This window comes from Dermacentor albipictus, chromosome 2 (genome assembly GCF_038994185.2).
Source record: "Dermacentor albipictus isolate Rhodes 1998 colony chromosome 2, USDA_Dalb.pri_finalv2, whole genome shotgun sequence".
NCBI lineage: Eukaryota > Metazoa > Arthropoda > Arachnida > Ixodida > Ixodidae > Dermacentor > Dermacentor albipictus.
Genome location: NC_091822.1, coordinates 8,543,757 through 8,570,209, shown reverse-complemented (window position 1 = coordinate 8,570,209; position 26,453 = coordinate 8,543,757). Strand labels below are relative to the sequence as shown.

General features: G+C 47.3%; 1 protein-coding gene across 3 annotated transcripts in view; it reads left to right on the top strand.

The window, feature by feature from the left end:
- LOC135913224 (innexin inx2-like) overlaps positions 1-26,453 on the top strand; it is a 378,125-nt gene that overhangs the window by 323,832 nt on the left and 27,840 nt on the right. For all 3 annotated transcript variants that reach the window (XM_070533439.1, XM_070533438.1, XM_065445828.2), the window contains one exon: positions 6,470-6,769. The gene's annotated coding sequence lies outside the window, so the exon portion shown is untranslated. The remainder of the gene's footprint in view (positions 1-6,469; positions 6,770-26,453) is intronic.

Here is a 26,453-nt window from a genome sequence, read left to right as displayed (position 1 = left end):
TCGCTTGAGTGACTTGACGTACGTAGTGGCACGCTTGACGTCGACTGGTGGTCGGTCTAGCCGGACCCAGTTAGTACACTGTAAACAGGTTTGACCCTTTTAGGGAGTTTTGGCCTCGTTGCATAACTTCAGCCCTTAAGGGAGGACAATATCCTCCATTCGAAGGGAGTTTTTTTCACACCCTTGTGTTTGGTGGTGTTATGGGGAATTATGGGAGTTTTTTTAATTCTCCTTTGAACACCAACCGCTGAGTGGTTGCAGGAGTCTATATGGGGAATTATGGGAGTTTTTTAATTCTCCTTTGAACACCAACCCCTGAGTGGCTGCAGGAGTCCATATGGGGAACGTTGGGAGTTTTTCATTCCCCTTTTGAACACCAGCACTATGGAAGTTCTTATGAGGAGCTTTGGGAGCTTTTGCAAGTTGACATGGGTATTTTAGTTTGCTTCCTATGGGAATTTATAGGAGAAGCGACGGGAGTTCTTACGCACATATTTTCGGAAAAGTCTGGCTTCTTAAGGGAGTTTTGAGGGATACCTTTGGGAAATTATTTTACTTCCTTGTACGAGTGCTTAGGTGTAAACCTGGGAGCAACCGTTCCCATATTTTGGGAGCTCTGCTTAAGGGAGCACTAATGGATAGTTTTGAGAGTTCAATATTTGCTTTTTGTGGGAACATATAGGAGAATTTTCGGGAGTGAATTTTTACAGCTTTAGGGAGTTGGTAGTGCTACGGGAATTTTAAACAGATGTTTTGGGAGTGCATTTTAGCTCTTTATTAGAGCTTTTACAGGTAGGTCTGGGAACTACGATAAGCAAAACAGGTGCCGTCACCGGCGCCGACGACAGTGGCGCTTTGCGGGCTTTTCCTTCAGTTTCACTTTTCATTGATGGGAAAACGAACAGAAGCGAGGACATTCTGCAGCCGAAGCCGTCGAAGTTTTGCATGGTCTCGCTTCCGAAGACAGCTCGTCAGATGCCGACCGGGTGTTCTGGCAGCGCGACAGGACATTGTGGTCGAGAACAAATCGTCTATTATATCACCCTAAATAAGTTGGCTTGCACTGCGGAAATGTATGAATTTGCAGAAAGAAAAAAAAGAGAAAAGGAACCACTTGGACAATATATCTCTTCTTTCTCGTTTCCTTCTAACAGGTGTGTAAAAGAAAAGAAAATGACGCATAAAATAAGAAACAGAACTCCATTTACGCTAAAGGGAGGCCTCTATCTTCTAAACCCCTTATTAAAAAGGATGTAGACTTGAGTTTCTTTCTCCTTCTTTCATCCCCATTTTGTGAGGGAGAGAAATGGAGGACGCTGAACATTTCTGCACCACTGTAAGGGAGCACGGTTTTCAGGCACGTAGTTTCAAGGGAGGTCACATCCCTTAAAATGCCTTTTTCGGCCCATTTCCGTTTACAGTGTACATGTTGCCCGTCTTAAGCGGTTTCACCCTACGCCTTCCGAGTGATTTGGACTTGCCCAGCGGGCTTCGTCTGGCAACCGGGGATTGCTACGGCATGAGCCGGGCGAGGAGAAGAGCAAGAAGAAGCGAGCTGGTGCAGCCTCAGGACGCCATCTTGACTTTACCATCCATCTCGTCCCTTGAATAAAGCCGGTTTAACATTAACCGTAAGAATATGTATGTATATAGGAGATCTCGCTTGCGCTAACCGTTTTCCCAGGGCAGCTGCATAAATCGTAAAACACAATCATGATGCTCCGGATCGCTTGCATGCGTAGTTTACTGCAAATATCGCAATCCCTCTCACTTTGAGAGATACTCACAACATGCTGGGTTTTAGGTCCGCACTTTCCACGCAGGATGTCATGAAGCAAATTAAACACCACATACTCAACGGATATTCTATAAATATTAAGGACATACTCGGATTATACTTGCAGAAAGCGTTCGAAAGCATCAAGCATGAGTACATCCTCACAATGATAGAAGACACTGGACTCGGGTTGAGGATGTTTGAATACATCAAATCCTTTCTCGAAGCACTCACTGCGAAGATAAAGCTCGGCGACACAAACTCAGAAGTGGTTCAGCTCGGAGATCGAGGAACTCCCCAAGGATGTATGATCTATGCCGTCCTTTTCAACCTGTGCATGATTGGTCTGTCCAGAAAGCTGGGCAACATTAAGGGCATTGACCATACCATATATGCTGGTGATCTCACTGTATGGTGTGCTGGTGGCAGTGAAGGGCAGATACAGGACGCAATGACTGAAGCGATCAAGACGGTGGAGGAATACCTGAGACCCAATGGACTAAGGTGCTCCCTACATAAATCGGAGTTGCTACTTTATAGACATGAAAAAGGGGGAAGGCCTAAGGGCTAAAATTTTTTATTGGAAAGCAATATACACCTATATACAGAAAATGGTGTCAATATACCCAGAGTCAATGTCATCAGGGTACTAGGCTTTTTCATTGATGCAAGCGGTGGAAACCATACGGAAGTCAAGAAAATCACCCTTAATACCGATAACCCGTGCAGGATGATCAGACACATGGCAGGAAGACACAAGGGCATGAAAGAAGATAACCTCATCAGGTTAATCAACTCTTTCGTACTCTGTCATATTTCATACGCCGCTGCCATGTACAACTGGACGCAGGTTCAACTCAAGAAGCTTGACGCAGCGATCGAGAAAGTTTTTAAAAGCACACTGAGGACCCCAATTCCAACCAGCACTGAAAAATTGCTCAAGTTAGGAATACACAACACGTCCATGGAGATCACGGAGGCTCAAGAAACATCACACATAGCGAGACTATCGACAACCAGCACGGAATTTGATATTTGAACACTGATATTTTGCTTTCAGATAAAAATAAACTAACACGCGAAATCACAAAAGCATTTAATATCAAAAAGTGCGCTGAAATATGCATAAGCCAACCATCGGTTGTAATCACTGAGAATGAATTCGATTTTTTAAATACTGGTTGAACCTTTTTAATCTGTTTTTTTTTCCATCTGTTTCTGTTTATACTGACAACTCTTGTTGCACATGCTCAGCGCTCATATCTGGGGCATATATGTTCTGAATTTTTCCGATAATAACATAGTTGTGAGTAAGCGCTCGTGTGTCTCCCTTCACTGTGTCCTTGTCAGTTGTGCGCGCTAAATATTTTACTATGCATATCCCTAAGTCCAGTATGCCAGTGATAGGGCTAGGAGGCTTCACTTCCCCATCCCAACATGGGACTAGCCTGGCAGGTGGCAACACCTTGTACAGGGCCAGAATAAAGTATTTTGCTCCTCCTGCTTATCACTTTGAGCTTTGCCTAGGCATTACCTATAACGCACCCGTTAATGTCGCCTGTGTGCCTTGATTAGTTCGCCGGGGCATCGAAGAAACAAACTACGAACGTCGTGTGAGGTATGAAAATGGGAAAAGAGACGAGGGCTCAATTTTTATTTGCGGCGGTGCTTATGAAGGCTGAGAACGTAAAAAAAACATGTCACACATTGCCCCCTCCCTTTTCCTGGGCACATCAACCTACAGTAACATAAGGTCATGTCGAGACATTGGGAAGCATTGCTAATAGTGACCACGTAACACGTTGTTGAATATTGAATAAGATTTTTTTACACAGGCTATGTTTAATTGAACCATATCTAACTTCCCACAGAGATTTTCCATAGCGTATCATCCATAATCGCTAAATTTGATATCTGGGACAAGTGGCCAGGGTAACACACTCATAACACTCTAGAGCGCATTTTGCACATGTAAGTTATTGCCGAAGCCCCAATTACCTTCCCACTTTGCGGTTTGCTACAGATCAACCATTACGTGGCCTTCACTATCACCAAACACAAAGACACAACCTCGTTTAGTTCACTGATGACACCAGGTCGATCCCAATATATCACACATTAATAAAAAAAGCGAGGGTTCATAAATTATTTGTAACGCTTTTAAATAAGTCAGGAAGGCTAAAATTTCCCGACAGATTGCACTTCGAATGCTGCCCATTTCTGTTCGGGATAAAGACCCTGAGACCCAGGCTTCTCTTGCGACATTGGGAAACGTAGCTGATAACGGCACTTTCGGACACTTGCTTACAAATTGCTTTTCAGAAGCTGCATATGATCAACATGCATTTACCATCGCAAAAAAAAGTAATAAAGACAGAACAAAAAGAAAGAAAGCTTCCTTCTTGTCAGCAAAATTAGACCGTTTGTTGCTATTACGCCGTAGCAGCGGTCCATGTTTCACGCCACTCGTAAAACACACTAATTAAGCTCCGGACCGCATGCAACCGTAATGTATTTCAAAAGGTTGATTTAGCCTATGTATTTCAAACTTTGCCTACAGATTACCGATAGTGTACCCTTAATTTCCCCAAATATGAAAAGGTGTCTTGCTTAGTTCACCGAGGACAGTGGAGAAACAAACAAGGGTCCTCGAACAACGTACCAAAATAGCGGGATAAAAGGTTCACTAATGATTTGGAACGGTTTCAGTGAGAGCAGGAACGTGAACGTCAGGCAAATCATTACACTTAAGTTTCTCCTATGTTCTATAAATTCGACGCTATTAAGTTGCTTTAGAAGTCTGGGAAACATTTAAAGATGCGCCAGTATGACACTTTGAAATGCTTGAATAAGGAACTTTTTACAAAGAATGTAGCGATCGATCCTAAAGAAAGATAAACACATCACAGATCATTCTGAAGGAGCGTCCTTCTTTAATCAAATATCGATGCCTTGCTTCCCATTTAGCTTACCGATGAATCCAGAAAAGCAAATAAATTCCGTCATTGAGGCCGCATGATTCTTTTCTATACTTTCGCAGTGTCGCGAGCTGCCCACGTGCGTATGGTCCACAACCTTACGCGTCCAGACGGCAACCGCTTGGGTATCTGGTTTCCGAGACGTGATGTCGGGGGCTTTGGTTTGTGGTCTCAAAACTTCTGACTCTCAATGGCGATTGCATGTGTGGGATGGGCCAAGAGACCTACCGTACTTATTCTTTGCCTTATTGAACTACATTAATCCAGGCGATGCCCTGTCCCTCAGTTTGGGCGGAAATCAGGATAGGTGATAGAGTAGAGAGGCACAGGGCTCTAACAGCCATTGAGCCAGTTGAAGTGTGCTTGCTGTATTGCTCAAGTTGAAGTTAATTTGTTTTATCTGGCATGTATCAGCATATAAACGCTTACCCATAAACATTTCTTGTCCATTTGATCTACATCGCTTGCTGCCTGCGTTTGATTACTTCCGATCATCATCCGAGAAACTTCATGTTCCAATGGAGAAGCAAGAAGAACAGCCGACAACAAAACGTTACTGCGTCTATGACGCATAAAAATTGTGAGAGGCTAGTGCTAAGTATTTATTTTCAAAGCACATAAATAACCTACAGAACTTTTAGTGTGCGTCAACCAAAAGGGGGCCCAATTTCTGAAAATACGAAATCTCCGCTCTTATTGCTCCTGGCAGGGAACCTGTACTACTATATCTGTAATGTAGAAACAGCCGAAACTCGGAATGGGCAGGCACCGTCAGAAGTGACACATGCCTGAAGAAAAACTTGTCTGCGTTTTCATGGTATAACGGTTCTCCACATTAAGTATGGTCGTTTTCCCCAACACGTCTAGGATAAGTTTTTATTATAAAGTGAAATGTTAGGGCCAGAACTATACGCCGTTTTATTTGTTTCCAAGAGGTGATAAGAAACTGAGAGTGCAACGCTATGTTGACTATTTCAGGACAGTGATTCAAAAGTTCCTGTATTTAATCATTCAATTTCAGGCCGTAAGGCATGCGCTGGCTGGACGTATTATAATACTATATTCGGACCTCTCCTCGCCCTTAGATTACCTATAACAAGGTCATTGTGAGTTTCCGAATGTGATTGGCCAGTGCCAAAATACTGGGCATGATCCAAGAAGCGTCAGCTGAAATTGGCGCCAGCCTTCTCCGCAGTACGAGCTTGTCGGCGCAATCCGCACGCGTCCGCTACACGACGTCGCGGGGAGGCACGAAAGGCCCCGAGCAGGTAATACAGAAAAACATTACCAGCAAGGCCGCTGTATTGAGTAAAAATAAAATTTGACCTCGGCTGCTGTTTTTGTTTATTTTTCGCCTTGTAGCTGGCAATTCAAAATACAGTGTGGGGGCATAAATTGGCCCTCCGGTTTTCACGATGTGCAGCGGGGCCTAGTGCCTCTCGCCCCTTTATTTCCCCTCCCGGTAAATATACCTATGGTTTTGCGGTGTCAGAGTTCTAACAGTGGCAGCTAAGTTCACGATGCCTCTACTGATTACCTCTTTCAGCCCTGAATCTTTTCCTTTCAGCAGAGTTATTTACTTGGCATATTTGACTGAGAGAGTTCTCAGAAGTATGATACGAAATGATTTTAAAATTTTTCGTGAAGTTAGGGATATGGTGCCCAATGACGCCACCATGGCTCAAAGGTTGTCAATTTTTTCTATGTATTCCAGGTTGCGGCTCTGCTGGCAAAGTGCGAGCTTTTGTTGGGCGGCCGCACGGCAACTGCCTCGTGGAATCACGATATAGGATGGCTTCACATCCCGTTATCGGATCCTGGTGACATGTGCCGCGTCAACAAGATATCGAGCCCTGGCATAACAGCGTACACACGGGATCAGCCATGGAAGACGTTGACTCACGTGACCCCGCAGGAGGACTTAAAAATGAAGCCAGCACCGTGCTACTCCAGTGGGCAACGCAGCAGCGAAATGAGAAACATGCTCAGGAGCACTTTTTTCTACGTATTCCAGGTCAGTAGATGTTTGCCCACGGCCTGCTATCGTAGCGATAATAGGTTTTTACTGCTGCTGCCTTGCCCACTGTGTTTTGAATGCCTTCTTGCTCTACTTAACAAAATTCCGGTAAATATTTTGCTTTGTGGTGACGTTGAGGCCAACCCTGGCCCTACCAAGGAGGAAATATTGATGGAACTTCTTGCCGGTCGAAATTCATTGAAAACAGCTTTACAAGCTGTACAGGCGCCTCAGAAAGAGATTGGCAAGTAAGTCAGTTCACTAACTGATCGTTTTCATGGATTAGAGCGCCAACTGAGGAACCTAAAGCGCAAGATATAGTCAGGCGTAACGCGCGCGCGCGGCCACGCGCGGCGCGGTTAAGCGACGTCGGTGAAAAGCGCGCAGTCTACAATCCGGCGTCACGGCGTAGCCGGCGTGCCCAGGCGCGCTTGGCGAGCACAACGCCGCCGGCGCGAACATAGAGCGTGTTCTATTTCACGTGGCTGCCGCTAGACCAGAATGCACTGCGCGCTGCAGCGGCAGCGACACGGAGGAAGGAAACTAAGGAGAGGCCCTGACGTCACTCTTTGTGAAGCAAAAGTGAAGCCGGAAGTTGGCGTTGCTCATGGCGATGCTCCGCCTTTTGTGCCACCCTCCTCTCTTATTTACATCTTTCGCGAAACCACGCCGCGCTGCGCGTGGTATCGCGCGCGGAGCGCGCGCGCTCGCGCAACATCCGGCAGAGCGCGGTGCAGGTAACACAGCGCAACAAGACACGGTGAATAACGCAAACCCGCCCACACAGCGCCTTTGCCACGGCACGAAACCTACCAGAGCAACACGTGTGAGCGCTCAAACAACGCCGCCATTGTGGCCCAAAAGGCGTGGCCATACAGCAAAACAAATAAAAAAGCAGCAAAAAATGAGAACCTACTACGTCATTTCCACCACACTTTTCTCCTGGCGTGCGGAGGGGGTAGGGCCTCTCCTTAGTTTCCTTCCTCCGTGGGCAGCGAGCAGAAGGCAGAATGGCGGCCTGCGGTGCGCGTACTGACAGTGCGGCTGTGGTTTTTTCAACATCCGTGTGGGATGACAGCGCGAGTGAGGACGCCTGCTTGAAGCAATTTGCAACCTTCCATGTGTATACGATGTGACACGCATGGACTACCGCGACACAGAGCGGAAGAACAACGCGTGGGAAGCTATACGAAAGCAGTGTGGTCTCGCCACAGGTAAGCTGCATTTCGCAGCTCCTGTACTAGCTGGTGGTAGTCGCCGAGTTGAGGGCGCTTGTCGAATAGCTTTCGCATGTACATACATGGTCCGCTTCTGTTTTTGACGTAGCCGAAGTACTAGCAATATGAGTGCGATGTTCGGCTGTCAGGCATGGCGGCCGCATTTCGATGGGGGCGAAATGCGAAAAACACCCGTGTGCTTAGATTTAGGTACACGTTAAAGAACCCCAGGTGGTCGAAATTTCCGGAGTCCTCCACTACGGTGTGCCTCATAATCAGAAAGTGGTTTTCGCACGCAAAACCATATGTTTTTTTTTTTCTGACTGTCGGGACAAGTTAACGCCATCCCGCAAAAGTTTTCGTTTTAGGCGCACAAACAGCGCGCGGAACGAGAAGCGCGCGCGCTACCCGAACGGCGAGGGTATATGCAAGACGCGCATGCGCCATGTAAACAGCTGTTCGCCGCGGCGGTGAAGTTGCGCTCCCGGACGCACAGATGGCGCCAGCCTCGAGCTGCGCGCGCACGTCGAACTGTAGAGGAAGCAAATTTCTTGCACCCCTGGCGTCGCTAGCGCAGCGTATCCGACTTCGCCTGCCGCGGCCTGGCGCGCCGAGAACGCCAGACTATATCTTCGCCTTAAGTGTAGTTAATAAGCGGGTCCAGGATATGGAGACTGCGATGTCTACGGCTAGAACAGATCTAGCCTCCATTGTTGAAAAACTAGATGACCTAGAAAATCGTAGTCGAAGAAACAACTTAAGCCATTTACGGTCTTGACGAACCAAGCAATGAAACTTCTCAGGATCTTGAAGAGAGAGTAAAAGATTTGATTCACATCAAACATGGTATTTCTGTGGCAAATATAGAAAAATGTCATGTAATTGGAAACAGAAATGTTAGCCATACACGACCGGTCATGCTTGGGTTGCTCGATTATCTGGAAAAAATTTCAATCTTGAAGGCAGCATTCAAATTGAAGGGTACAGCTGTTTCAATATCACAAGATTTCTTACGTTGTGTTCGAGAAATTAGAAAGAAGCTTTGGAACAGTTCTACTCTAGAACGAAATAACGGCTCGAAAGTCAAGCGTGTACACAATAAACTCAGCATAGACGGCGTAATCTTTGGCTGAGACGAAAAGAAAGGTACAAGTGTCCAACGAAAGAAAAATCAAAATCGACGTTTTGTACAAAAGCCTCGGGAGCCTAATATACTTAACGTGAACTGCCGGAATGTAGTTAACGAAATCGCACTTCTTCAGGGAATATTGGTGACACATAACCCTGAAATAATTATTCTCACGGAAACATGGTTAAATGATTCTATCAAAGAAAACGAACTTGTTCCTCGTGGGAATAATGTGCGCAGGAAAGATCGAGGCAGCAAAGGCGGAGGTGTTGCTTTGCTGATCAAGGAGCGTTTTAAAATTTTGAGAATGCCAACGTACTGCACATTGAGGGCATATTGCTACGGCACAGCCGCCAGAGTGAGGCTGCACTGAGGAGGCAGAAGAAGACGTCGTGGGCCGGCTTGATATAGCATCGCCATTTTGGCCTTCCCTTATCTTCCTTGTAAATAAGTTGTATATAGCATTGGGCTTCAGCTACACGTAACATTAGTTTGGTGGAGGTGGACGTTCCCCGTACCCGTCATGGAGCTTAGCAGCGGTCGCAACGGCGACAGTGCAGCTTCGGCTCCTGCTGGCGGCACTTCATCTACGCAACCGTCTCCGCCCGCAGCCCCGACTTACGTCGCCGTTCCCCCCTCGGGATTCTGGTGTTTTCAGCGGAGTCGGCAGTCCTGATGTTGACGACTGGCTCCGCTTATATGAACGTGTCAGCACCAGCCGCAGGTGGGATCCGACTATCATGCTTGCGAACGTTCTTTTCTACCTCGACGGAGCTCCACTTGCATGGTTCCAGACTCACGAAGATGAGATCTCGAGCTGGGATCTCTTCAAAGAAAAGCTCCGCGACCTTTTTGGCAATCCGTTCGGTCGCCACGTCAGTGGTAAGAAAGCCCTTGCCACACGTGTACAGACGCCGACCGAGTCCTATGTGTCGTACACTCTCGACGTCTTGACCCTTTGTGCCAAGGCTGACCCAGCGATGTCTGAGGACGATTAGGTTAATCACGTATTCAAAGGCATTGCTGACGGCGCCTTCAATTTACTGGTGTTTACGAACGCCACCAGCATCCATACGATCCTCAAGGAGAGCCACCGTCTCGAGCATGCTAAACGCCGCCGGGTATCCCAGCTCATCACGCGAATTCCCAACACAGCTGCTACGTCATCCTGTGACAACCTCTTCCAGCAGCCGTCGCGATGTGACAACTTGACCCGCATCATTCGTCGTGAGGTCGAAGCGGCACAACCGGCGGCCCCTTCATTCCCGTCAACTGATCGTTCTCCGGTGACAATCTCCTTGATCCAGTCCGTCGTCCGTCAAGAGTTGTCCAACGTCGGCCTGCAATCCATTCGTCCCGTATGCTCGGAACCTCTTTCTGCACGCACGTCCACACCGCGCTCTTCTTACTCCTCTTATGGACAGCGCAACCCCTCCGAATGGCGAACCGTGGATGACAAGCCGATCTGTTTTAACTGCCGACGCATTTGATATGTCGCCCGCCACTGCCGCAGCCACTGGACTTCTCCGACGCGATATTGTCCTGATTATTACCCTCGCCCCTCAGCGCATCCTTTTCCTTGGCGCCTTCTATGCCCTCTCCATCATCTGACCCTGCGACACCTTTGACGCGACCCCGATACCCCAGCTCGCCTTCTCCCTCCCGTCGTCAATCTCGTTCGCCCCCGTCACGCCGTGCTCCTTCTCCGACCTACTCGCCGCACCCCCGACCGGAAAAGTAGACAGCGCAGCTTCTGGAGGTGAAGCTGCAAAGACGACATTGACATGAAATCCTCGCTTCACCTTACCCACGAACAAGAATCTTTTCGACGTTCTCGTCGACAATGTTCCTGTGTGCGCGTTGATTGACACCGGTGCGCATGTGTCCATTATGAGTGCTGCTCTTCGCCGTCGGCTCAAGAACGTTCTAACGCCCACCCCGAACCGAGTTGTACAAGTCGCCGACAGAGGGACTGTCGCTATTGTTGGCATGTGCTCTGCCCGGCTCACCATTGCTGAGAGACACACCATCGTTCTCTTCACCGTCATCGAGCATTGCCCTCACGAACTCATTCTCGGTCTGGATTTCCTTGCCAATCATTCTGCCCTCATTGACTGTTCGGGCGGCTCACTTCACCTTGACTTTCCCCTTCTTGCCGACCCACCTCCAAGCCGTTTGACCTGCATGGATTTTATTCGCATACCGCCTCACTCTGTGACACACTTCGACTTGTTGTCCTCACCAGCTGTTCCTGACGGTAATTACGTGGTCGTACCAATTCCGGCAGTTATACTTACACATGGTGTTATCGTGCCGCACACTGTGCTGAAAATACTGGCAACCGCCCCTGCCTTTTCCTTGTCAATTTCGCGCTGACCGCGCAAGTTGTGCTTTAGTGGATTTCATTGGCTATAATTAGCGCTTTGCAGTATGATGAGGTCGAGCCATTCACAGTGGACGATCGTCACAGCTCAGCCCATACCGTGACGTCATCGCACGGTGCTGACGTCGACATTGAGAAGATGGTTTCCTCTGACCTTACACCTGCTCAAGCTGGAGCTCTTTGCCGCGTTCTTGAAGGCTAACGCGCCATTTTTTTACTTTGACAATCGACCCTTAGGTCAAACGTCCGTCGGGACCCATCACATAAACACTGGCGATGGAACCCTATTCACCGACGTCCATATCGTGTTTCTGCGTCCGAACGAGCCGTTATCCAACAGGAAGTCAAAAAGATGCTTGCAAAGGACATTATCGAGCCTTCCTGTCGTACTTGTCAAAAAGGAGAATGGAACGTGGCGTTTTTGTGTAGATTATCGCCACCTGAACAAAATCACAAAAAAGGACGTGTACCCTTTGTCACGTATCGAAGACGCTCTAGACTGCCTGTAAGGTGCCACCTATTTTTCTTCTATCGACTTGCGGTCCGGCTACTGGCAAATATTCGTCGACGACATGAACCGAGAGAAGACGGCATTTGTTACCCCTGACGGTCTTTATCAGTTCAAGGTGATGCCTTTGGGCCTCTGTAACGCGTCCGCCACCTTCGAACGAATGATGGACTCTTTGCTTCAGGGGTTTAAGTGGTCCACCTGTTTGTGCTATCTGGACGACGTCATCGTTTATTCGCCCACATTTGACACGCATCTAGGCCGTCTTTCAGCGATTCTTGACGTGTTCCGCCGCGCCGGTCTCCAGTTGAACTCGTCAAAATGTCACTTCGCTCGCCGCCAAATCACCGCCCTTGAACACCTCGTGGACGCCAGAGGCGTGAGACCTGATCCGGACAAAATTCGCACCGTTACGAACGCACCGTTAATTCGCACCGTTCCGAAGTCTACTAAGAACGTTCATAGTTTCGTAGGGCTGTGCTCTTATTTCCGACGCTTTGTGAAGGATTTTGCGACTATCGCACGTCCCCTTACCAACCTCTTGAAGAAAGGCGCCCCATTTTCTTGGGGACCTAACCATGCCGCATTTTTTCGCAGCTCACTACTCCCCTTACCACGCCTCCAATTCTGGCCCACTTTTACCCGTCTGCCTCAACGGGAGTTCAAACTGATGCCAGTGGTCACGGCATAAGAACAGTGTTAGCACAACGCCAGCGTGGACGTGATCGCGTTATAGCCTATGCCAGCCGACTTCTATCACTCGCCGAGCGCACTTATTCAAACACAGAGCGCGAGTGCCTCGCCCATGTGGGGTCGGTGTGCGAAGTTTCGTCCATACTTGTACGGACGCCCCTTCTGTGTCATAACTGGTCACCACGCGCTCTGCTGGCTATCCTCGCTCAAGGACCCTATGGGACGACTCGCTCACTGGGCGCTACGCCTGCAAGAATATACCTTCTCCGTGGTATATAAGACGGGACGCTTGCACCAGGATGCCGATTGTTTGTCCGCTACCCTGTCGACGAACCGGCTGATGCGGACGCCATTGCTTCCGTTTTCTCTGTGTCCCAGTTGCTTGAAATCGGCAACGAGCAACGTCGCGATCCTTCATTACGAGCCCTCATCGACCATCTGGAGTCAACGCCTGGCGACGCCTGCCTCCGTATGTTTCTCCTTAAGGAGGGGACATTATACCGCCGGAATCTCGATCCACATGGCCTTGACCTTCTGCTCGTAATTCCATCGCACCTGCGTTCGACTGTTCTCCGACAAATTAACGACGCTCCCTTGGCTTGACACTTGGGCGTCTCCCGCACATACGACCGTGCACGACGTCGATTCTTTTGGCCGGGTCTCGCCCGCTCCGTGCGGCGCTACGTTGCCACTTGTGAGCCCTGTCAACGCCAGAAGAAGCCCTCCACACCTCCAGCTGGATGTCTCCAGCCGATCGACATCCCACCGGAACCGTATTTCCGTGTTGGTCTAGACCTGCTTGGACCGTTTCCTCTCTCGGGCTCCGGAAATAAACGGGTCGCCGTCGCTACTGATTATGCTACGCGGTACGCAATCACCAGAGCCCTCCCGACAAGTTGTGCAACTGACGTTGCTGATTTTCTGCTCTATGACATCATTTTAGTGCACGGTGCTCCGCGCCAATTACTCACTGACCGTGGCCGCAGCTTTCTGTCAGCAGTCGTCGAAGACATCCTCGGCTCCTGCTCAACAAAGCGCAAGTTCAGCACGTCCTATCACCCACAGACCAACGGCCTCACGGAGCGCCTCAACCGGACCATCACCGACATGCTTTCGAAGTACGTTGCGACCGACCACCACGACTGGGATCTTCACTTACCATATCTGACGTTCACGTATAATTCATCGCGTCACGACACCGCCGCCTATTCACCCTTCTACCTTCTATATGGCCAAGAACCCGCGCTACCCTTAGACACTTTGTTACCCTCGGCCGCACGTTCAGCCATTGAATACGCCCGCGACGCGATCGCACACGCCGACCATGCGCGCCAGCTCGCCCGCACCCGTCTCGAGGCTTCACAGGAGCATCAGAGACGCGTCTATGATTGCCACCATCGCGACGTGTATTTTACTACGGGTTCTCTGGTGCTTCTCTGGCCACCCATTCGACGCGTGGGCCTTTCCGAAAAGCTGCTGTAGCGATACACCCGCCCATACCATGTGGGGCGACAAGTGACCGATGTCACGTGTGAAGTCATCCCCGCCGACCTCCCAGCGTCATCATCGGCTGCAAGTGACATCGTTCACGTAGCAAGACTAAAGCCATACCACACACCTTTCACCACGGATATGTAGCTTCAGCACCGGGACGGGACTTCTACTGCCGGGGTTGGTGCTACGGCACAGCCGCCACAGGGTGGCTGCACTGAGAAGGAAGAAGACGACGTGGGCCGGCTTGATATAGCATCCCCAATAGTGGGTGCGCGCCACTGTCTGGGACCCAAGACAAGACAAGCAGCGCCATTTTGGCCTTCCCTTATCTTACCTGAAAATAAATTGTATATAGCATTGGGCTTCAGCTACATCTAACAATATTCTGTAAAGCTTATCATGGCGCAACTATACATGTATTGAGAGTACTTTACCGACCACCTAATTCCTCTCCTGATTTCTTTGCTGATTTGAAAAGTTACCTGATTGTTCATGTGAAGCCTGGTGATCGATTAATTCTGGGCGGTTACTTCAATATGCCAAACATGGATTGGCCAACCTTTACACTAAACGTTTGTTCATGGAAATATTGCGCTCAGTTTTACACAGACGATATTAAGGAAGGACAGGACGTGGACGGATGTAGCGGACGGGACGGACGTCCTTCCTTAATATCGTCTGTGTAAAACTGAGCGCAATATAACCATGAACGTGCGTCAACTATCCCCCTTCATTGCTTTACTAAACGTTTGTAATGACAAGCTACAAGAAAGGTTGTTTGATATGATTTTTTTCTTTTGATCTACAGCAAGTAGTTGACAGTTTCACTAGAATACAAGGTAACTGCTGCTCCATGCTTGATCTGTCTTTCTGAAGTGTATCTATTACGGGGCAAGCAAAGTGCGAAGTACTGCCTGGAATTTCCGATCACTCTCCTGTGTTGTTGACCCTTTCGGGCATCTCTGTGAAGAAATTCGTTGATGTCACTTCCGTGCTCAACATCTCGCGCGCAGATGATGTCGCCATATTGGATATGCTTTCGTTTAGTTTTGACTCATTCCACGGCAGCAGCAGAGACATTCGTACACTGTGAAATCAATTTAAAGAAATTTTAAATGATTTCATCAAGCGCTTTGTCCCTTGCATGCTAAAGAAAAGGAAAGGCGAATTTTCTTGGATTTCTCGGGACTCATTGCAATAAAAAAGACGATTAAAGTGCCCGAGGACAAAAATAGGTACTGCGAGAGACTTTGGCGCTTTGTTTACTAAAATTTCCGAATTCGCCTCCAAGATAAAAATGAAAGTTTCTTCAGATAAGCAACGCTACTTTAGGGAGAAACTACCTAAATTATTTCAACATCTCCTGAAAAGTTCTGCAGGCTAATTTCTCTCAGTAAGCAAATTAATGATGCTTTCGCCGTAAATGATAATTTGAGTGATGATAGCGCAGTGATAGCAGATGCATTTAACTTACATTTTAGATCTGTGTTTATGCAAGACAATGGTTGATTGCCTTACTTTCATGCTTCATACCCCCCTATGTCTGACATTACTATTAATGAGAATGTAACACTTAACATGCTCCTTAACCTTGATATTAAGAAATCACCCGGTCCTCATGGTTCGCCAAATAAATTCTTAAAGCGTTATGCGCCATGTGGCGAAATATCTGAGTGTGCTCTTTTCTAAATCACTAAATGAAGGCGAAATTCTAATCGACTAGGGAACGGCAACAGTGAAACCTATCTTCAAAAATGGTAATAAGCAGCACGTCTTCAACTATTGTCCTATTTCTTTGATTCCAACATCATGCAAACTTCTGGAGCGTATAATACATAACCATATTACTGAGTTCCTTTCAAAGAATAAAATATTATCATGTCATCAGCATAGCTTCAGAAAGGGTTTTTCTACATGCACACGATTTCGCTAAGGCAATAAATTCAGGTAAACAGGTTGATGCAATCTTCATGGACATTGCGAAAGCCTTTGACAAGGTTGCTTACAAGAAGCTACTGCACAAACTTGATGTTACTCTGGGTAATGCCAAAATTGCTACTTGGCCTTGTGCGTGTCTTTCAAATCGATGTCAACACGTTTCATTTAAAAACCATGCCTCTCGGAGGCTTCCCGTCGACTGTGGCATTCCACAGGGCTCGGTGCTCGGACTACTCTTGTTTGTAGTTTTATGCGAAGCATACTAGCCGCACAACCACGCTCTTCCTTGCTGCGGCGCTCACGGCCGCGTAGCTACCATATGACGTCATAACAGCTGCAAAAGCGGAGGCTCAACCCTGCGCTCGCTTGCGGCCGCGTAGCTACATAGCCGGGTCTCAGCTCGTGCGCTCGCCTGCGGTCGCACAGATGGCACTGCGGCCTAACTCCCGCTCCTCCCGCTAGGGCACTGACGTCACAACAGCTGCAAGCCGGGCTCAACTCTTGCAAGATGGGCTGGGTGGGAATCGAACCAGGGTCACTGTAGTGTGAGACGGAGACGCGACCACTGAGCCACGAGTACGATGCTTCAAAGCGGTACAAAAGCGCCTCTACTGAATGCGGTGTTGCCTTAGAAACGAGCTGTTTCTGCGTCGCTTGCTCAGGCGCACATTTCGTTGCCGCGCCGAACGCTACGTTGCTCGACGCTCACCGCGTCCAATGCGGGGCGCGTAGTCGCTGCGCCATAGCCCATTGTCTTACACCCCTTGGCGGGTCGACGGGAATGCTGTCGCGTTCCACTCTTGAAGGCGAAGCAGAGTAACGCATGAGTTGTTTCTTCGTCTAGCCGAATCAAATATAGCCAAGCAACAGCAGTTCATCAGGCTAAACAGTGGTTCAACAACTAAAATAAAGGCTAAGATGCTTCGCATCCTGGGCTTAACCTTAGCTAAGCCACAGCCATTTTTTATGAATGATATCATTTATGACATTCCCGTAAAAATTAGACTATATGAGAATGGTTGTGTAATGTATTGAGAAATAGATAGCCTCAGTGACCAACTACGACTAAATGAAACATTTGAAAAATTTCTGAAATGGTGTAGTGACTGGCAAGTGGCTATCAATATTGACAAAACTGTATTTATGAAAATTTAGCGCAAACTTAGTATTCCGAACTTCCTGTACTCGGCGTCTTATATCTTGCGATCTGAGGTAGATGCCATAAAAAATCTTGGTATTTCGATTTCTAAAGTTCTTAGATGGAACAAACACATCAACACTGTGTGCAATTCCGCCAATGAGGAGCTTTTCTTTATCAGTAGTGCTCTGAGACTGACAACACCTGAAGTTCGCCTTCCTGTATTTAACGCAATTATGCTGCCGCTTTTAGATTACGCACGTATATTATTGTAACAGATACGAAAGGCACGGACAAGAGGAAAGAAGAGAAGACTAAAAGGACGAGGAGTTTGAGAGGCGGAGCTGCGGTACTATCACCCTACGATCATCATCCATCGCCTGTAAATAAAACCATTTCTTCGCAACTCGTCGTAACACTTGTAGTGGAAGGTGCAGGGTAATTGACTCCCGAAGACGGAGGCTGAACCAGAAGTTCTTCGACGGGGCCGTCGCATTCCTGGACTCCCACCGAATTTACCGGAGTTGAATATGTCCCACGACCCAGAAGAACAATGGCCGATTCCAACAGCTGCGCCGACAGTTCCGTTCTACAACTGAGAGATGCGCGTCTCTTGGCCGGAAGATCGGACGAAGACGTCGAGGAATGGCTCATCAATTTTCACCGGGTGAGTGCCGCCAACAAGTTGAACAGCGCTTCTCAGCTTTCGAATGTCGTGTTCTTTCTAACGGATACTGCATTGCTGTGGTTCGACAATCACGAGGAAACGTTCACTACATGAGGAAGATTTGTTTCCGAAGTTAAAGAGCGATTCGGTGACTCCGCGACGAAAAAGAAAAGGGCAGAACAGACGCTACTGCAACGTGCGCAAGTGCCAGGCGATACCTGCACGGCCTACATAGAGGTGGTAATAAACTGTGTAGGATGGTGAACTCTGGAATGTCTGAGGAAGATAAAGACGGGCGCATCCTGAAATGAATTGCCGGATACGTTTATAATTTGCAAAAGACAACCTGGATTCCGTCACTGACATCATTCGGCACTGTCGTACTTTCGAGCAGCTGAAAACGAGGCGCATCACGTCGAAGTTTGGCAGGCTAGCCAATGTGACGACAGTTGCAAGCGTGGACAGCAACCAGCCCCTCGATCTTGCATCAACGATCCGACAAATAGTTCGGCAAGAGCTCAGCCTGCACGTGCAAGTAACATATCCAGGCACTCATAGCTTTCGCCTGCCACCAGATTTCTTGCCAAACGTGGCATCCTTCTCCCCGTATCCTGCGGCGAGGGGCACCGAGGATTATGAACTCGCGCCCCGACAGCAGCCACGTCTCTACGACAGAGGCGCTATTTATGACGCTCAGCCACAACGAGAGCAGCCGCGTTTTTACTCCCGGGACCCTGTGACTTTTGTCAGGCCGCGACAAAAGAGCACCGACCCTACTACCACGACGTGACTTATGAACGATATAACGGATTTCAGTGAGCCGCAGAGACACGTTATCCACATGACAACGAACTTTCTCGCCGCCCGCAGCAGCCTAGCATCCGTTTCGAGGAAGATGGTGTGAACCGCGACCCTCCCGGCCGTTTGCTACAACTTCGGTTCCACAGGCCATATAGCTCGGTATTGTGGCCAAGGGCGTCAATCACAAAGGACACCGCCGATGTTCTCGCCACCCAGAACCCGTACTTCATATGACTTGCGGACGACCGATTCCCTTCCAATGGACCACTTCTCACACGAGACCAGACGCAGCGATTCGCCAACTTCTGAGCGGAGTTTGACGCCACCAAATAACCGTCCCCGTCACTCTCCGTCCCCTCGGAGCCGTTCTTCGTCACCACCGCCGGGAAACTAGCATCCGCGGCCAATGGAGGTGAGGTCGCCGGACGGTCTTTGCCAGAAATCCCTCTGCCTGTTGTGATGCTCAAAAATGAAGTAAATGTTTCGATTGACGGAATACCGACCGTGGCGTTAGTTGATACTGGGGCGACTGTGTCTGTGATGAGCCGCGCTTTCGAAAACCGTCTAGGCCACGAAGGGATGTTTTCATGGAACGACGGTATTACCTTTCGTGGAGTGGGTCGCGAGTGGCTCCATCCCCTTGGTTTTTGTGCTGTGAGTGTTTTGTTGGCTGGGAAAGTTTTTGTGTCGAAATTCCTTGTTCTTGCTCGTTGTTCAGACGATGTTATTCTTGGTATTGAGTTTCTTGAACAGTGCAGCGCTTCCGTGGATTGTGGTTGTGGCAAAACATCATTGAACAAGTTAATTATACCAGCAGATTCTGAACAAAGCTCGCGTGGCGAAGACAGGGACACAGACACACTCAGTGTTCTTGATGAAGTGGTTGCACCATCGTGGTGCCTGACGCCCGTTCGTGTTTCTGCAACTACTGTTGACGCTGATTGTGCTGACCTTGTAGTTAGGCCTCTCCGCATAAACTTTGCTAAAAAAGATATACTTGTGCCCTGCTCTGTCATGCGCATGACGAAAGGAGTCGCCACATTGTGGGCGCTGAACTCTATCGCCACGCCGGTTGTCCTTCCTCGCGGTATGAAAATCGCGCTCTTCGATGAAGCCGCATGTAACTCAATGGCGGCCGTCACAACGGAAGTCTCTATAGCTTGCTCTCCTTGCGATAATGGCCATGTTGAAGAGCTAATGCTTGCCATGATCAGCAAGGCTCTCGGTACGTCGGAACGGCTAGCACTGGTACATGTCCTTGCCAGGTATGAGGCTGCATTCGACTTCACGCATGGAGATGCACCCCTGCATTTACCGTCGTCCCGCGCCCCTCACAGAATAGATACCGGCTCCGCACACCCCATCCGCCAGAAACCCTACCGAGTGTCATCCTCCAATCGAAAATTTCTTGCAGAGCAAGTCAACGAGATAATGGACAAAGGTGTCGTTCAAGAGTCGTCTAGTACATGGGCAGCCCCAGTAACCCTGGTCCGAAAAAAAGATGGCTGCTGGAGATTCTGCTTGGATTACAGACATCTAAACGCAGTGACGAAGAAGGATGTCTATCCACTACTGCGAATAGATGACGTCATTGATTGCTTACACGCTGCTTCTTACTTCTCAACACTTGATTTGCGATCGGGGTATTGGCAAATATCTATGGACCCTGCCGACAAGAAAAAGACCGCTTTCGTGTCTCCAGATGGCCTATTCGAACTTAAGGTTATGCCTTTTGGCCTTTGCAATGCTCCTGCCACCTTCGAAAGATTCATGGATGCAGTACTGGTCCACTACGTGGTCTGAAGTGGGCCATATGCATGTGTTACCTCGATGATGTTGTAAACTTTGGCCGCACGATTGAAGAACATAATGATCGCCTCAGCCTTGTTCTCGACTGCATCGAGAAAGCTGGACTGGTTCCAACTAAAAAAAATGTCGCTTTGGCGAACGTCAGATACTCGTCCTGGGACACTTAGTTGACAAGGATGTCGTCAGAATCGATCCTCGTAAGATTGAAGCGATGAGCTCCTTCAAGCCACCACAATCAGCACGAGAGCATACATACACACATACATACATACATACATACATACATACATACATACATACATACATACATACATACATACATACATACATACATACATACATACATACATACATACATACATCTTTATTTCAGCAGTTCACAACTTATTACACATATCGTGCCCGCATAAGCGCAAGTCGCTTGTGGGCGGGTCACGGCAGACATGAGGTGCTAGCTCGCTGCTAGCAAAAGTATGACAAATATGTTACATATTGCAACAGCTTGAAGAGAACACTGAACAGGAATATTTTACTGGGTTAGTAGCATGAAAAAAAAAGTAATTGGAAAAATAAAATTTCCCTCTATTTCTTTGGGAAACAAATAAAAAAATATCAAAATATTTTTGTTTGCAAGACAAAAGTGTAAATAATGATAGGAACTGTTTAAAAAACATAAGCACACAATACTTGTCAAGTATATTGAGGATGAAGTAACCATGCTTTAATTTATTGTTTGGCTTCTTTTTGGGAATGCTGTTGAATTATTTCTTTCGGCAACTGGTTAAAATAAAAAGGAACGTAATATTCTCGACACTTTTTACCATAGTTCGTCTATATGCGCGGTAACTGATAAAGGCATGTTTTTCTTAGCGTTTTAGGTTTACTCTGTATTATTTTGTGGCGATTCGAGAAACTATTACGAAGAAGTATCACTTGTACAAATAGATCCGAAAACGACTCAACACCTGCAATATTACTTCTCACGTCATTGTCTGAACAATCATAAGCGGTACCATACAGTATGCTCGCAGCTATCCTATGCAATAGCTTATCCACTCGATCTACTTTCGCTTGTGAGCAGGAACCAAAAACTGAAATACCATATCTGAGCACAGACTGGCCTAGAGCCTTAAACACTAACCTTCGCAACTTAACAGGCGTGTTGAATTTAAGTGTGTATAACTGAGCTGCTACCATTCGTAAACGCTTCATTATGTAGTCAATGCGAACATCCCACAACATACGGTCGTCAAAATGAAGACCAAGATACTTAACAGAAGAGGATAGCGGTAGAGACGGGCACGAGCATTGTAAACACTGAGAACCATGTAATTAAATGGAAAGGTCTAGGATAACAGTCTTATGAGGATTTCTGAAACATATCATGCTGGTTTTTTCTTCGTTTAAATATATTTGATTAGCATTTAACCAATCAATCACACGTGTTACGTCTTCTTGAAGTAGTTTTACGGCTTCAGAATACGATTCGTGTGATATAAGTAGTGCAGTGTCATCAGCGTATTGAAATATTGCAGCATTCAGTTGTATGTTGGCAATGTCATTTACGTAAATGTTCAATAAAAGAGGTCCCAGGACGGATCCTTGAGGTACACCATATCTAACTGATGTAAAATCACTATATGTATTTTTATAGAAACTACATGCATACGGTTTGAAAAATAATTGGAAAAGAATTTCAAATAAAGACCTCGGAAACCAATACTTTCTAGTTTATACATCTTGATGTTGTGTTCTATGGTTTCAAAAGCTCTGGTCAGATCTAAGAAAAGGCCAAGCACAATATTATTTTGATCAATATTTTTACATATATAATCATTACATTCTTCAAGCAGATCGACTGTACTTGACCTACGTCTAAAACCGTATTGGGAGGGACTTATAATATCAAATTTATCGCAAAAGGATACCATGCAAGTGTGAATAAATTTCTCCATTACATGCGCTAACACGTTCATTATTGCAATTGGTCTATAGTTATGTTTATCTGATTTACTACCTTTTTATAAATTGGTCTAATTACTGAGATCTTTAAACCCTGCGGGATTAAACCTGTTTCGAAACGTCCGTTTAAGGTAAAGAGGAGTACGTTTTGCAGATGATGGAAATTGCATTTTATATCTCGCACTTTTATTCGATCATAACCTGCCGGTATGTTGAGTGGAATTGCGTTGATCAAGTCCCACAGGTCACTTGCATTAATGAATGGTAGAATAGCAGAGTTTGGAATCATCTGCCCCAGGTAATTGAAATTCGGAGTTCTAGAAGACTGCTGTTTTATTTTTGTTAGTGATAGTTCAAAGGCATCTTTAAAGGAGTTTGCAATGTCCAATGACTCTGCAGGCGAAAATGTTTTCAGTAAGCCATCATCTAGATTTTTACGTTCAGGTTTTCCCGCCAAGTCATGCAACAAGCCCCATGTCTTCCTTACGTTACTGCGACACTGCGAGAATTTTTCAGCGTAGTATTCCCGTTTACTTATTCGTAACTGAGCAGTAAGCTTGTTACGTGCAGTTCGATATTCTTTTTGCAGCTCTAGATTTGTCGGGTAACTTTTACAAAGCCTCCATAATCTATCTTTTTGCTAAGATAGTTCTACAATGGGTGCAGTTATCCATTTTTTCTTCGGATTTCGGCGTTTCTATTTAACTTTTTTCGTTTAACTCATTTATTGGCCTATGTTCGTATTTTCGTCGTTTTGTTCCCAGGTTTGCCCACGTCGTTTACCCGTTGACAAGTATTTTGCAACAAAATGCATCCTTCAATTGGACACCAGGGTGTGACGCATCATTCTCTCAACTGAACTTTATACTAACGACAGCACCCCTCTTGCGTCACTTCGATCCATCTTGCCCGACTGAAGTTCACACTGATGCTAGTGGAATCGGGATAGGAGCGGTGCCTGTACAACGTCGCAGTGGCGCAGAACATGTTGTCGCATATGCCAGCCGTTGCCTGAGCAAATCCGAACGCAATTATACGGTTACGGAACAGGAATGCCTGGCAGCTATTTTCACCATACAGAAGTTTCGGTGTTATCTTTACGGCAGACCATTCAAGATTATCACCGACCATCATTCTTTACCTTGGCTGGTCTGTTTGTGTCATCCCCCTGGTCATCTCGCACGTTGGGCGCTGCGCCTCCAGGAATACGACTTTGTGGTGCCGTACAGGAGTGGCCGTCGTCACGCTGACGCAGACGGCCTCTCTCGGATTCCTCTTGCGCCTACCGACTGCGATGCTCAGAATCTTGACGACTGTCTCGCTGCTGTAACTTCTACGTTCCCTGACGCGGCAGACTTTCAGCGAGAACGGAGTGATGTCACCCTCGATTCGCTTTTTGTCGCCGCCGTACTTCTCAAGACTGCGGTCGCTTTACTGTTCGTGATAACTTACTCTGCGAAACTAATTATTCCGGGCACGAAGCGCGTTTTCTGCTTGTTTACGAAAGCCTTCGCTCCGACGTTCTACGCACCATGCATGACGATGTGACATCCGGCCATTTCGGCTTCGTACGAACGCTACACCGCACGCAGGAGCGCTTTTGCTGGCCCAAGATGTACGAAACAACCAAGCGCTATGTCGCTAGTTGTGAAACGTGCCAACGTGACAAGCGACCGAGCACCGCAGCACCGGGTCCCCTTCGACCATTGGCACCGCCCAGCACGCCGTTCGTACAAGTAGGCATTGACCTTTCGGGTCCATTGCCGTCATTTAACAAGAACCGTTGGATAATTGTCTGCGTAGACCATCTTACATGGTATGCAGAAACTGCAGCCATACCGTCTTCCACCGCCGCTTGCGTGTGGGTCTTCCTGTTGCGTTCCGTCGTCCTTCGTCATGGCCCACCACGTGTCATCATCAGGGACCGTGGTCTCCAGTTCACGGCTTATGCCATTGAAGTGTTACTTCGTTTGTGCACTTCACAGGTCCGTCATTCCACGCTGTATCATCCACAGACAAATGGCAACGTTGAAAGGACAAACAGAACGCTGACCAACACGCTTGCCATGTACATCTCCTCCAATCATAAGAACTGGGACGACGTGCTGCCCTTCATCACTTACGCATACAACACGGCGAAACACGAAACCACGAACTATGGCCCATTTTATCTCCTGTATGCAAGGTTACCGCGACGCCCTCTCGACACTTTCTTACCCTTCGTTCTGCACAGTGACGATTCTGTATCGAAGACTTTGTGTCTCACCGAGCAAGCCCGTCGAATAGCTCGTCTTCGTACTCTGGCCTCGCAAAGTCATTCGAAAGAGCGATACGACGGCCGTCACGTACAAGTATTGTTAGAAAAATGTGTCTCGGTACTTCTTTGGACACCCCAACGCAAGCGTGGATTGTGCCAAAAGTTCTTGTCACAATATCCAGGCCCATTTGTAGTTGTGGACCGCCTGACGTCACTTACGTCATAGATCGCCTACTGTACAATGGTCGGCGATCAAGCAGAACTCAGCAGACTCATATTGCTCGCCTGAAACCTTTCTACCCTGCTTGTGCACCCTAACTCGCCCCACGGGCTTCATCTGCTTGCGGGGAAATGTAACAGACACGAAAGGGACGGACGAGAGGAAAGAAGAGATGACGAAGAGGATGAGGAGTTTGAGAGGCCGAGCTGCGCCACTATCAAGTTGCGATCATCATCCATCGCCTGTAAATAAAACGATTTCTTCGCAACTGTTCGTAACAATATGGTATCCTTTCACTAAAAAAGACATTATCAAAGTAGAAGGTATTCAAAAGCGCGCGGTTCGCTATATATATAACAGCTTTGGGCGCAAGTCGAAGACAGCCTTGCTAAACAGAGCCAATCTGCCAACTCCAACCCAAAGGAATCGTGTTCTCAGATTAAAATTTTTGGTTCAGTTCATCAAGCGATACTACAGCATAGAGATTTCCGAGACTATTTCTTTTTCAACAGGCTATGCTACAAGGCAACGGCATGCACTAATAATTACCCACTTCTCTAGCCGCAAAAATTGCTTTAAATACTCATTTTTTGTCTCAGGGTCGTAAGTGAATCGCATCAGCTGTCCAGCGATGTGGTGTTGCAGCCATCCCTGAATTTGTTTATGTCCAATATTGTATAATTTCCTTAATTCTTGCTCTGTTACATTTGCACTTCCAGTATATGCATTGATTCAGTTGTACTCGAAGCGTATCTTTTATTTCATGATATATGTGTTGTCCTTTTACTAGTACATGTAGTTTTTCTTTTGCTTGCCCTACTAATCATGTCATAATGATGTATCCCCATCCTCAAAAATCCCGTAACTGCACTGCAGTACTTGTAAATAAATAAATAAATAAAAAATAAATTAACATATGATGTACTTAAAAAAAAACTATAGCATTCTTATATGTTGCGGCGGCTGAAGAAGTTGGACTTTATTACCGTCAAACATTATGCAGGCTCTTGTAACGTTCAAACACTAAAATATGACTGCAGCAAATAAAAATCTCACTTATCACAGGTGCTGAGACCCCTGTTTTATGTCGCAATTCGCGCTCAGTTCAGGGGCCCCACCCAAAAAGGTAGAAGTAGATAGGGAAGTGAGAAAAAAGCTGATTATCCCGCCCCCCCCCCCCCCCTGCCAAAAAACATGCACCCGGAACATAGCAAAGACGGGAGGCATAAACGAGCCGAAGCATTAAAAACTAGATTCGGTAATGTCTCGGAACATGAGGTGGCCTATGTAGACGCGGCGGGAGGTAGTGGCACTTTTACGGTAGCAACGGCCGTCAGCGACCGGGGTATTCCCGTTACCGCTGTCACTCTGCGCGGGCGCAACATAGAAGTTGCCGAGTAAATTGCGGTCGCATTAGCTTGCGCTGGAACGGACGAGAAATTTGTGATCAGTGACTGCAAAACTG